At 38.4% G+C, this 13,438-nt stretch overlaps 1 protein-coding gene across 3 annotated transcripts in view; it reads right to left on the bottom strand.

Moving 5' to 3' along the window:
- The window catches only part of ZHX1 (zinc fingers and homeoboxes 1), a 34,127-nt gene that overhangs the window by 15,470 nt on the left and 5,219 nt on the right, over nt 1-13,438 (bottom strand). For all 3 annotated transcript variants that reach the window (XM_047783316.1, XM_047783317.1, XM_047783315.1), the window contains exon 2: nt 10,982-11,098. The gene's annotated coding sequence lies outside the window, so the exon portion shown is untranslated. The remainder of the gene's footprint in view (nt 1-10,981; nt 11,099-13,438) is intronic.

Below are 13,438 nucleotides of genomic sequence, written 5' to 3'. Positions count from 1 at the left end.
GCGAAACTGTTGGCTAGCTCAGTTATAAAGATCTAGAATAAGATCAGAACCAGGAAAAAGTCCTCTAAGGATCAAAACAGAGGTCTCCAAGCCAACTCACTGAAGGTCATGTACTGTACCTCACGGGTCAGCCTGCAGGCTTGTTTATTTGGATTTTTCAGCCAGCCAGCTATACACTGGAAGGGAAGGGGGAGAAAGTCTGCTCTGGTAGGCACACTATGACCAATGTGAAAGGACAGTCTGTTAACAGGAAAGGAATGTTAAAACTATAGGAAGCAGTCACAAGCACTCAAGACTATGACCATTCAGGGTATAAGAAATTCAATCCATCAGTTACACTTTCTTCTTCCCCCTGGTCTTTTACCATCCCAAAAGCATGCCCAAGTAGGGCAAAAGCAGCAAAGGTAGAATAGGTATGATCAAAGTTTTAGAAACATTATTCTTAATCATTCTCCACAATGCTACCAGAATTTGTAAAACATATCTAATCGTATCATGCCTGACTTAAAGCTTATGATGGGTCCCCAGTGCTGAAAGAATGAAGTGCAATAAGCCACATGTAGTTCCCTTCAGAACCTGGCTGGGACCTCAATTTCCTACCATCTCTCTGCTGACTCTCCTTAGGCTTTAGGCATACAGCAGAAATGACTGCTATTCCAGGGACATTCAATGCAGGCCATTCCCTGTGCTAGGACACGTGTTTGTACACTGGGTTGGATGATCTCTACAGATCTCCTTTTAGTTTGGCCTGACCTCCTCCCTGGTTTACTTTCTAGTCTAGCACTTATCATACTGTACCAGGAAGATGTTCCCATTTCTGCCCTGGAACTCCTGGTCTCCTTTTTCTGTTTCTTTTTTTTTTCTTTTTTTTTTTTTTACTAATAGTTTCATTGAGATATAACAAAGCTCCTTAAACTCTGGATGGAGCCAAGTTTCTTTGTATATTCAATCTAAGCTTTCTCAGATGAGCTCTCTTGGTGACTTATCATTCATTTCTGTATCCTCTTTTGCATACAAGAAGCCTGAAATCAGGGACTCACTAAATGTTTGCTATCTTAACCTGAACTAGAATGAATAGAAAAACAGTCCAGGAGTTCCTGTCGTGGCTCAGTGGTTAACGAATCCGACTAGGAACCATGAGGTTGCGGGTTTGGTCCCTGGCCTTGCACACTGGGTTGACGATCTGGTGTTGCCGTGAGCTGTGATGTAGGTTACAGACGCGGCTCAGATCCCGTGTTGCTGTGGCTCTGGAGCAGGTCGGTGGCTACAGCTGCGACTGGACCCCTAGCCTGGGAACCTCCATATGCCGCGGGAGCGCCCAAGAAATGGCAAAAAGACCAAAAAAAAAAGAAAGAAAAACAGTCTTATAAAACTCAAAATGCTGTAAGGGCATCATCATGGAGAACAGAAACTGAAATTCACAAGAGAAGCCTTGAATCATCAAGAAAAAGTGGATTATGTTCATACAAATACAATTTAATAATTTTGCACCCCAAACAGTTAAAATACAATTTTGATGCTAAGTCATTTAAAGTTGGTTGTGCTTGGAGTTCCCGTTGTGGCTCAGTGGTTAACAAACACGACTAGCATCCATGAGGAAGCAGGTTTGATCCCTAGCCTCACTCAGTGGGTTAAGGATCTGGCATTGCTGTGAGCTGCGGTGTAGGTCACAGACGTAGCTCGGATCCCATGTTGCTGTGGCTCTGGTGTAGGCCAGTGGCTCCAGTTCCAATTGGACCCCTAGCCTGGGAACCTCCATATGCCGTGAGTGCGGCTCTAAAAAAATAAAAAAATAAAAAATAAAGTTGGTTGTGATTCAGAGTTCCCATTGTGGCGCAAGTGAAACGAATCCGACTAGTTTCTGGATTCATTCCTGGAGAATGAATGATGCAGGTTTGATCCCTGGCTCTGCTCAATGGGTTGAGGATCTGATGTTGCCATGAGCTATGGTGTAGGTGGAAGACAAAGCTCGGCTCTTGAGTTCCTATGGCTGTGGTGTGGTCCAGCAGCTGTAGATTCCCTAGCCTGGGAATCTCCATATGCCATGGGTGCAGCCCTAAAAGAAGCAAAAAAATAAGTAAAAAAAGTTGGTGTGCTTCTCAAGTCTAAACCAAATGAAAAGGAATAAAATAAATGGTTTCACATATTCTCTACAAATTCAAACTATTTTCATTTACTAGCATAATCCTAGTCCTAGCTGAACTGGGGAGTAAAAGCTTATTTCAAAAATTATAAAGCAAAACTAGGTCTCCATGACTCAGTAAAGGTAGAGACACTTTCAGGAAACAGAGCTGTCCAAAGAGAGGATGTCCTGCTTTGAAGGTGGTTAAGATCCTCCGCACTGGGACCATTCAAGTATATACTACATATCCACTTGAAGGATTCAAGTGACAGATGGAAAACTGACCCAAAGGTTCCTCGTTTTCTGATTTCCCATATTATAAAATAAAGAGCATCAGCTTAATAATAATAGTAGTATCAACAATTCAAATCCATACTCTCAAGTGTCATTCTCTTTTTTTTCCTAGAAAAGTCTTTCTTTAATGTCTAAGGGAATATAAGGAAATCACTGCAATCATTTCTTAGTTAGATGTTATAAACTAAGATAATGCTATCTCTCCTATTCAATGGGAGACACCACTATTTTTTATCTTCTTTTTTTTTTTTTCATTAAAAACAGAGAATTCCAGAGTTCCCCCTGTGGTGCAGTAGGTTAAGAATCCAACTGCAGTGGCTCAAGTCACTGCAGAGGCGTGGGTTCAATCCCTGGCCCGGTGTAGAGGGTTAGAGGATCCAGCATTGTCACAGCTGCAGCATAGGTCACAGCTGCATCTCGGATTTAATCCCTGGCCGGGGCACTTCCATATGGGTGCAGCCATAAAAAGCAAACAAACAAACACGGAATTCCTCAAAAAGCTTTAAGTAAGTGGAAGAGCAACAAATGAGGAGCACCCATATTTTTGACAGTGAAGGAGAACTGTTCAAAGGTAGGTGAGTAAGCTATTTTGTGACTGTTACTCTCATAGAATCTTAGGTTATATTTAGTTGGAGTATATTAACAGCTAAAAGTCAAAGACAGAGGGGGTTTTTTTGAAACTGCATTTCCTTAAAGTGGTGGTTTCAAACTTTTTGTTGTAAGCAATACAGCCCTTTCTTCCAATAAAATTCTATGAGAAGCCCAAGTGTAAAACTGACTAAAGAATATATAGCTATCTGGTCGGAGAGGTACAGAAGCTAAACTACTTCCTGACCCCATCCCAAAGATCCCACAATCCCTGTTTCCACCTCTGATGGGTTCTGAGATGTGCCTGAAGCTTTTGTCTTAAAAACACTAAGTACTTTCAGAGTTCCCGCTGTGGCACAATGGGATCAGGATCCCCAGTGTCTCTGCAGCCCCAGGATGCAGATTTGATCCCCTGCCCAGGACAGTGGGTCAGAGGATCTGCAGTGGCGTAGGGTGAAACGGTGGCTGGGATCTGTTCCCTGGTCTGGGAACTCCATGGACTCCATATGCCTCAAGGTGGCTGAAAAAGAAAAAACAAAATCGAAAAACCTAAGTGCTTTCAAGACAATATATCATTTTCATCAAAAATCTCAGCTTGCTATTGCTGAGCCATTAAATTTGAAAGTTAAAGTGAATTTAGTGTATCCTTTCAGGTTGTTTCACTCTAAAAGTCAGGGCTGGGGCACCCAGGGGAGAAGAGAAGAACCAGTATTGTCAGAGATACAGAGAAACCTGAGGAGCTAAGATCCCTTTATTATTTTGGTCGCTAGCTCTTGGGTTAAACTTCTTATTTTTTAATCTTATGTACTATAGAAATAGGAATATACCATTAAATCACTTTTATTTCTTTTCTCTATAGCTCATTAGCTCAGAATAATCAGTCTGTAAGAACTGAAACAGATACAAATTTTAAAAGCTTAAATGGAGTTCCCTCTGTGGCACAATGGGATCAGTGGTACCTCTGCAGCACCAGGAGGCAGGTCCTATCCCCGACCCGGCACAGTGGGTTAAAGGATCTGGCATTGCCACAGCTGTGGCATAGGTTGCAACTGTGGCTTGGATCTGACCCCTGGCCTGGAAACTCCATATGCTGCAAAGTGGCCAAGATAAATTAATTAAAAAAAAAAAGCTTAAATATTTTTTGCTGAAGTCATGAAACATAAAATATCCACATACTATAATCTAATGATGTATACATGCAACTGTGCTGTTTCCTTTGAAAGCACTGATCTTTGAAAGGAATTTGAAATTTTAAAGTTATAAATTAAACTTATTTAAATTAAAATTTTAAAAATTAAATTTATAATTCAAAAATTATAATTACTTTAAGCAAGCAACTTAAAAGGCTTTTTTTAAAAAAGTCTTTTTTTAAATTACTCAAATGAATTTATCACAGATGTAGTTGTATAAAGATCATAACAATCTGATTTCACAGGATTTCCATCCCACAGCCCAAGTTTGAGCAAGCAACTTAAAAGGCTTTTTAAAAAAAGTCTTGAGTAATGCAAAAGATTAAAAATCTGGTTATCTTTGGGATCACAAATTGCCTCAACCTAGGTTATTTCTATATCCAACTACATAGACCTGAGAAATACTCTTGCCTCTTTTAAATTTTTTTATTTTATGATTTTTATTTATTCTTGCCTTTTATTCCTAAAACTGTTTGCTCACATTTTGCTAACAAAACCAGAATCAGTATATTATTTAACATATTTCCAAAGGGAGACTGAGAATTCCCAAAAGAGCCTCAAGATTTCGTGCAGTGGCTCAATTTCACTAATATTACATGTAACATAAAAACAAATCAAAGCACAAACAAAGGTGTCCTCGTGGTCCTTATTATAAAGCCCTAATCTGGGGGGGAAGCAGCCACCTCAGCACAATTGCCCCATTTCTTTTATGGAAGAAGAAACCTAAGCCCAGAGGAATAAATTCGGAGGCATTGTGATATAGGTAAAACCACGGATTTTAGAGTCTTCTCTGTCACTTAGTAGTTCGGTAACTGGAATAGTTACTCAATATCAGCTTCAGTTTTCTCATCTATAAAATGAAGATTCTTCAGTTAAACAAATTTACCAAACAACTATTTGTTGAATGTCAACCATGTGCGAGACACTGTGTCAGCTACTAGGGTTACGGCAATGACCATGACAAATTGTCTCTGGTCTGCCAGGTTCTAGTAGTTCAGCACGGAAAACAGGCAGTAAACAATTACTCAGAATAACTATGATCCACGCAATGACAGAGGGAGTATCGGGAACTAATGAGCACATTACAGGAGGCTTCTGTAAAGAAGCAGAGGAGGCTACCTTGGAGAAAATGAGAGTAGTGGTATATACCTCAGAGGCTGATCAAATAAATGTTTCACACACTCAGATATAGTCTCTGCCTAATTAATGCTTTTTTCCTGTCCCTGAAAAATTCTTTGGGAATGAATAAATACCACTTATTTACTCTAATTCTCTTTCTCTCTTTCTCTCAAGCAACTTAATCATCTGACAAGGCTCACAAGTTGAATGAAAAAGCAGAAGGGGTAAAAATACAGCATAAGAATTTCCATGGTGTGGTTTCAATTCATTTCCTTTTGTCATTACAATGCAATGAGGTTGGGGCAGGTAAACTATCACAGAGAAATCCCTACTAGCTGACAGGCATCCCATCCTCTGTTTGAAAGTCATCTCAAAATAGCTGAAAATCAATTCAGGGAACCTTTCACTATTTACCTGTAAAAGAGGGTTCGAGTTCAGTTGCACAACTGAGAAGCTAGGTGGCTTTGCAATTAAAACACAAGTATAATGAAGTCTGCCAATTAAAGAAAAAATTATGTTCTAAATGCATACAGCACTGTAAATATTAATTGTTTGAAAACTATTTTCAGTTAATCTTTCAGCAGAGAAATATATTTTAAAAAAAAACCTGATCAAATCATTTATACTGTCACTAAAAATGATATTCAAAAAAGTAATTCACGACTATGGAAAAGTATTCATTTACTGTAAAATTGTTTAAAATCAGAACAAAAATTGCATATTGATTACAAAATAATTATGGGAAAACATGTATACATGTGACAAAGACTAGACGAGAACATAAAAAAATGAAATTTTCACATGAGCTTATGGGTGAAATTTTTATGTGTGGTATTTACAAGTTTCTTTAATACTGCTATAACATTGCTTTATTATAAAATACAACAAACAACAGTTTCAAGGCCTTAAAATTGCAAATTGACTAAGATATTTCTATAGCTGTTTGTCTCAGCTGGAAACAAATTTTACTTTCTATTTTTAAAGGAAAAACATGTGCTACACAGAGGGTTTTTTTTTTTTTTTCTCCAGGAAGAGGAGGAATCTCTGAGTATGCATAGCATTTGGGAGTATTCCGGACATTTTTGGAGCTGCTGCCCCAAGGTCTAAGAGCCCTCAAAGAGCACCCAGAGTGTAGATCTAGGCCAAGCCAGTTTCCATGGTTCCATGTGCATACTGGCTCTTCTCCTGAGGGTAAGACGCTCCTTAACCAATTCATGATTTTTAACTCATCAAAATAATTATATCAGATTTTCTCTGCAGAAAAGCATTTAATGAAAGCAAAGTTTATTTCATCCCAGGATAACAGTTGGGGGGGCAGTTTTAAAAGTAGTTCTTCCTACATGGTCAGAAAGAATGTCTGTTTAGCTCTCTACAATATCCCTAGGGTCAAACACAGAGCCTACTAAGACCCCAACAATATTTGCTGGGTAAAGAAAAGCTTTAAAATATATCTGTGCTGTGTATTATAACATATAATTTACTTCATTAAGCTCTCATTTATAAAGAAGCTATGAACAACTGTGCTTTCTTTACAGCACTTTCATGTAAAATCCTTACTAATAAAATTACCTTAAGTCATTGGAATATTAGAACATGCTCAAATATAAAACACTAAAATACAGCAATAAATATTCAACAAGTACTTATCAATATCTATAATTCTATTATAATAAATCAGTTTCATGTATGAATAGCATATGTCTAAAGCTACAGACCACATAAAAGTGAAACAAGGGTGAAAATTTCATTCAAAAAATTAGTCGTGCAGTGCAATTCCAGAGATAAGAGTTCTAAAAATAGCAAGTGCAGGAGTTCCCATCTTGGCACAGTGAAAACAAATCCGACTAGTAACCATGAGGTTGCCAGTTCAATCACTGGCCTTGCTCAGTGGGTTAAGGATCCAGCATTGCCGTGAGCTGTGGTGTAGGTTGCAGATGTGGCTTGGATCCTGCGTTGCTGTGGCTCTGGTGTAGGCCAGAGGCTACAGCTCCAGTTCGACCCCTGGCCTGGGAACCTCCATATGCCGAGGTTGCGACCCTAAAAAGACAAAAAATAAAAATAGCAAGTGCAAATTTGTACTTAGAATCACTTTTTCTCTGTAAGAGAAAACTATATTTTAATGGTATTTTATATTTTTAAAGAGATTTAAAAACAGGTTCTCAATGTAATAACACTATACAATGTTAGTGGATTGTCTCAAATTCTATGCTTGGTGCTAAAAAAAGTCTAAAAACTTTTATAATTAAGCAGGGCCATAGCTTCACTGAATTTCCAAGACTACTTCTTTTTTTTTTTTTTGGCTTTCTTGTACTTCAAATTAAATGATTAACAGTTTATTGGCCTAGTTAGCCACAAAAGCATGTTATTTTGGTAAGATTTTATACGAATAAAAACAAACTTTGTCTTCTATGCCACGTCTGGGTCAAATAAGAACACTCAGAAGATAACTATAATTTTTAAGTATCCTGTTAGTTTTGCTTTAGTACTGACTAAATAAAATTGTTCTTAGGGCAGCTAAAATACACAAACTGAGAATTCTTTGAAATCTGTATTCATACATATACTGATAACTCTTAGGACTTTGTATTCTATTTAGTTTCACTTCTCCCTCTCTGAGTCAAAGTTCGGTTTAGCCAGCTGAAAATACTTATTTTTACATATTTGTATTCAAACTAAGTTACAAATCCACCAACATTACAGAATCCCTGAAATAACAGTAGGAACCAAGAACGATAAAGCCAAATTAAAACAAAGGATCTATATACCATGTTTTCTACAAAAAGCTGTCCAAGACGATAATTTTCTTAACTACAAAAGTTTTTTTTGTTTTGTTTTGTCTTTTGTTGTTGTTGTTGTTGTTGCTATTTCTTGGGCCGCTCCCACGGCATATGGAGGTGCCCAGGCTAGGGGTCAAATCGGAGCTGTAGCCACCAGCCTACGCCAGAGCCACAGCAACTCGGGATCCGAGCCGTGTCTGTGACCTACACCACAGCTCACGGCAACGCCAGATCGTTAACCCACTGAGCAAGGGCAGGGACCGAACCCGCAACCTCATGGTTCCTAGTCGGTTCCTATTCGTTAACCACTGCGCCACGACGGGAACTCCTTTTTTTTGTTGTTGTTTTGTTTTGTTTTGTTTTGTCTTTTGTTGTTGTTGTTGTTGCTATCAAAAGTTTTTTTTATCTTTTCACATTTGAGGCATCTTTCTTTTTCTTTCCTTTTCTTTTTTTTTTTTTGTCTTTTGTCTTTTGTCTTTTGAACCATATGGAGGGTTCCCAAGCTAGGGGTCAAATAGGAGCTGTAGCCACTGGCCTACGCCAGAGCCACAGCAACGTGGGATCCGAGCCACGTCTGCAACCTACACCACAGCTCAAGGCAACGCCAGATCCTTACCCAACTGAGCAAGGTCAGGGATCAAAACTGCCATCTCATGGTTACTAGTCAGGTTCGTTAACCACTGAGCCACGATGGGAACTCCCTTAGGCATTTTTCAAAGCTAAAACGAAAAACTATTTAGAAACAGTAGTGAAATTCTTAAAAATATTAAATGAGAAATTGGACAACCCAAAGTTATACCCACAACAAATGTTTTCAGAAATTACTGTAACCTAGAACCATTACCTAAGAGATAAATCTCAAGAAAATGGCCAAAATGTCTCAAGATAATCAAAATTCAAGTATCAAGACAGAGTGAATGTGATCAAAGTAACAGCATCTAAGAAACCCTGGCCAAAGATAATCTAATTTCAGAAGAAGCCTTTGCTAATGCTAATTAAGGCTTAAAGGTTTAGAAACTCTAACCTCTCTACCTTATTTTTTTTTCCTACCTAAGAAAGCTGACCTTAACACTGCTAAAGATTAAAAGAAGAATCTATCTAAGCAGGACAGATTTCTCCTGGCAAGCTCTGACCCCAGATTTGAGGAGTGAAGTGTCTTCTTAAGAGACCTCTACAACGTCCTGGTGTTCCACCTTCTGCTGGCAGGTACGTAGGCACATAACATAATGAGAGTGATACATAAACAAGCACTAGCATGAAATCTCCTATCTTTATTATTAAAGCTGGTGAATACAATCCAAAGGTAGTTTTTTCCAGAGAATAGTTTTCCCTTACTTTTCTCAAGGAGGTGTGTTAATAAGTCTTTCACAGAGAGTCTAACACAAGAATGTTTTCTTTTCTCTTTTTAGGGCCACAGCCACGGCATATGGAGGTTCCCTTGCTTTCAAGTGAGATTATCATCAAAAGGTCGAAAAGCCATTTATCTGTCCATTATCTTCCCCATTTACAAAATAAAGCAACAGTTACTTATTTCACTCAGGATATAATTATTCAATTATTAAAAATACTTTGAAGGATGGAGTTCCCCTCGTGGCGCAGCAGAAATGAATCCGCCTAGGAACCATGAGGTTACGGGTTTGATCCCTGGCCTCACTCAGTGGGTTAAGGATCTGGCATTGCTGTGAGCTGAGGTGTAGGTCAAAGATGTGGTTGGGATCCTTTGTTGCTGTGGCTGTGGTGTAGGCTGGCAGCTACAGCTCCAATTAGACCCCTAGCCTGGGAACCTCCATATGTTGTGGGTGCGGCCCTAGAAGGACAAAAAGACAAAAAAAAAACAAAAAACTTTGAAGGATAATACCAATTAATATTGGTAATGTCACCTGTAAGAACACAAAAAATGAAAGTGAACCACATTAATGGTTATGGACTCTTTCCTAGTACTTTCTGGAATCATTTACGATAACACTGGACTAAAGTATAAATATTTCCAACAAGATAGTATGTAACCTAATGTTTCTTATAAAAGCCAATTTATACAAAGGAAATAAATAAAATATAAAAGTAGTAACGTAAAAATATATTCAAATATTTAAATATTGGCATGTTTAACCTAGATCAAAGTATTCAATTATTAATAGCTAAATTTTATAATTGTAATTAACTATTATTAGAGGACTGTATATTGAAAATGTATTTCCAGGAATTGTTCCTCTAAGTCTTCTTCCCTTTTTTTTTTTTTTGGTTTTTTTAGGGCCACAACCAAGGCATGTGGAGGTTCCCAGGCTAGGGGGTTGAATCAGAGCTGTAGCTGCCGGCCAACGCCACAGCCACAGCAATGCGGGATCTGAGCAGCGTCTGCAACCTACACCACAGCTTATGGCAACGCCAGATCCTCAACCCACTGATTGAGGCCAGGGATCGAACCTGCAACCTCATGGTTCCTAGTCAGGTTCATTAACCACTGCACCACAACGGGAACTCCTGTTCTTCTAGGTCTTGAAGCATTTTTCTGGATTTAAGCAAAAGAATAGCAAAATGTCTAGATCAGTTTCCCCACATAAAAGGCCTCTACCCTCATGGCTTTATTGTTTGTTTTATCACTGTTACCACTGCACCTGATACAGTGGATTTCAGCAAACGTTAACTGAATAATAAATTCTACAATACCACTTAGATTTATTATGAAGTGTGATGCTGTTTCTTCTTAAATTAAAGCAGCCCATACTCCTATATTTTTAAAGTTTGAAAGTATATTTCTCAAAAATGTTAAGAATATATTGGCTGCTTTTTAAAGAAAGGCTTTTAAAATTTTAGCCAAATATTGTATCACTATATTAAGTGCGCACATTCAGTATGTGAGTTTTACCACACCAAGATGATGAAACACATACTTGCCATAGCTTCCTCAGCATTCTGTCCTTTGACACGGAAGGGTGTCCCTTCAAATTAGGAGGTGTTTAGCTCAGGCCATCATTATCGCCAGGTCCAAAGTACCTATCTGCCATCTCCTACAAAAAAAGTAATATCGCTTTGTTATTCTATATATGAGTCAGTCTTATTAGGAAACTTTAAGCTTATACCTCAGCTTCTTAAAAATAAAAGTAATTTAAAAAATTAATTTCCTCATAGACATTTTGAAAGAATTATCTAAATTCAATATTGGTAAGAAATGCAAAACTGAAAGCTACACTTAAAAATGTATTTATATTTTATAAAATATCCAAGTCACTATTTTACTGTTTTCAATAAAAATTTTCAAAATGTTAATATATGCAGGCTATAATATGATAACTGAGATGAAGAAATTAGGAAGTATAAAAAATTAGGAGTTCCCGTTGTGGCGCAGTGGTTAACGAATCCGACTAGGAACCAGGAGGTTGCGGGTTCGGTCCCTGCCCTTGCTCAGTGGGTTAATGATCCGGCGTTGCTGTGAGCTGTGGTGTAGGTTGCAGACGCGGCTCGGATCCCGCGCTGCTGTGGCTCTGGTGTAGGCCAGTGGCTACAGCTCCGATTCGACCCCTAGCCTGGGAACCTCCATATGCTTCGGGAGCGGCCCAAGAAATAGCAACAACAACAACAACAACAACAAAAAAGACAAAAGACAAATAAAAAAAAATTAGTACACAGAAGTTAGAAAGACAACTCAGTTAGGAGGTGTGTGTTTATATGTTTACATATAAACCTAGTAATATTTGTATCCTAATTTACTAAATATTAATTGGAATGTGGTGGTCATTAATGCTAGGGACAAACCAATACTACTTTAACTTGTGGTATCCTACCTCTAAACATATGGTATATCTTACAGAGCGTCATCTCATTTTGCAAGAAAGCCACCACCAAATGGTTTTCAGTCAGTGCATCATGAAGCTTGAGGTGGTACAATCAAGCAAACAAAATCATTCTCTGAAAACTCAATTTGTGTCCAAAAATGTTGTGGTATATTACTCAGACTAGTTAAACCAACCAGGAAAATGTAATAAAAACCATAATGTCTTATTAAATAACAGTAAATAATGCCTTTGAAAAGCTGAAGCATTTTTGCTATTATTTTTTCAGCACGGAAACTCTGTAAACCACAGTGAATGAATATTAGGAAGATTTCCCTTAATACCTTATCCTTTGATCCTGCTTTGACAACATTCACGTTTATGAAGAGCCCTCAAATCAAGCAATCATGTAAATATACCCGTCCTTTAGTAAAATACTTCTAGGGTAAGTTAAAGCTTAGAGTGAATAGTTACACTATTTTCATGAAAAGCAAAAGAGCATTTTCCTGGTAGGCCAGTGGAGCATCCTGTTCTGCCTGAAGTCGGGGATTCTACAATTTCATTTCCTGTATCTCCTTATTCAAATACTCCTTAGCCATCCATGTACAGGATGTGGACTAGAAGAGAATATAGGAAACAGCTGCTAAAGTGGGGAGGTTATTTTCCAAAATGAATTATTAATATTATAAGAAATTGGTAACCTATCTAAATCCATTCTTAAACCACACAGTAACTACAAGATGTTTTACCAAGAGAAAAGAGCTGCCAAGACATGTAGAAGAACAACAAATGAGTTCCTCAGTATTCAAAGTATTTTTTTTAAATTCAGAAGTTTCCGGAGTTCCCGTCGTGGCGCAGTGGTTAACGAATCCCACTAGGAACCATGAGGTTGTCAGGTTTGATCCCTGGCCTTGCTCAGTGGGTTAAGGATCCGGCGTTGCCATGAGCTGTGGTGTAGGTCGCAGACACGGCTCAGATCCCATGTTCCTGTGGCTCTGACGTAGACCAGCGGCTACAGCTCCAATTAGACCCCTAGCCTGGGAACCTCCATATGCCATGGGAAGCGAGCAGCCCTAGAAAAGGCAAAAAGACAAAAAAAAAAAAATCTAGAAGTTTCCTTGTGCCACAAGGGGTTAAGTATCCAGCGTTGTCACTACAGCGGCCCAGGTCACTGCTGTGGCAAGGGTTGGATCCCTGGCCCAGGAACTTTTACACACTACGGGTGTGGCCAAAAAAAAAAAAAAAAAAATTAGGATTAGAGTGAATTTCAAAAATCAAAGAAGTCATCTCAAGTACATATATTATGTAATACAACAGATAACTTATTTTGGCAGTAAAAGACGGGCTGTAAATAAAGACAAAGAATTTGGGCTTTGGAACCAAAGTACATGGGTTCAAATCCCTGCTGGGTCACTTACTAGCTGTGTGGTCTTAGATAAGGCACTTAACCTGTCTGTGCCATAGCCCCCTCATCTGTAAAATGAGGCTAAGGACAGTACCTACTTAATAGGCTTGCTCTAAGTTTTGAAAGAAATAAAACATGTAAACTGCTTGAAATATTTCTTGGTACATGGTAAG

The sequence above is a fragment of the Phacochoerus africanus genome, chromosome 6 (genome assembly GCF_016906955.1).
Source record: "Phacochoerus africanus isolate WHEZ1 chromosome 6, ROS_Pafr_v1, whole genome shotgun sequence".
NCBI lineage: Eukaryota > Metazoa > Chordata > Mammalia > Artiodactyla > Suidae > Phacochoerus > Phacochoerus africanus.
This window is presented reverse-complemented; position numbering and strand designations above follow the sequence as displayed.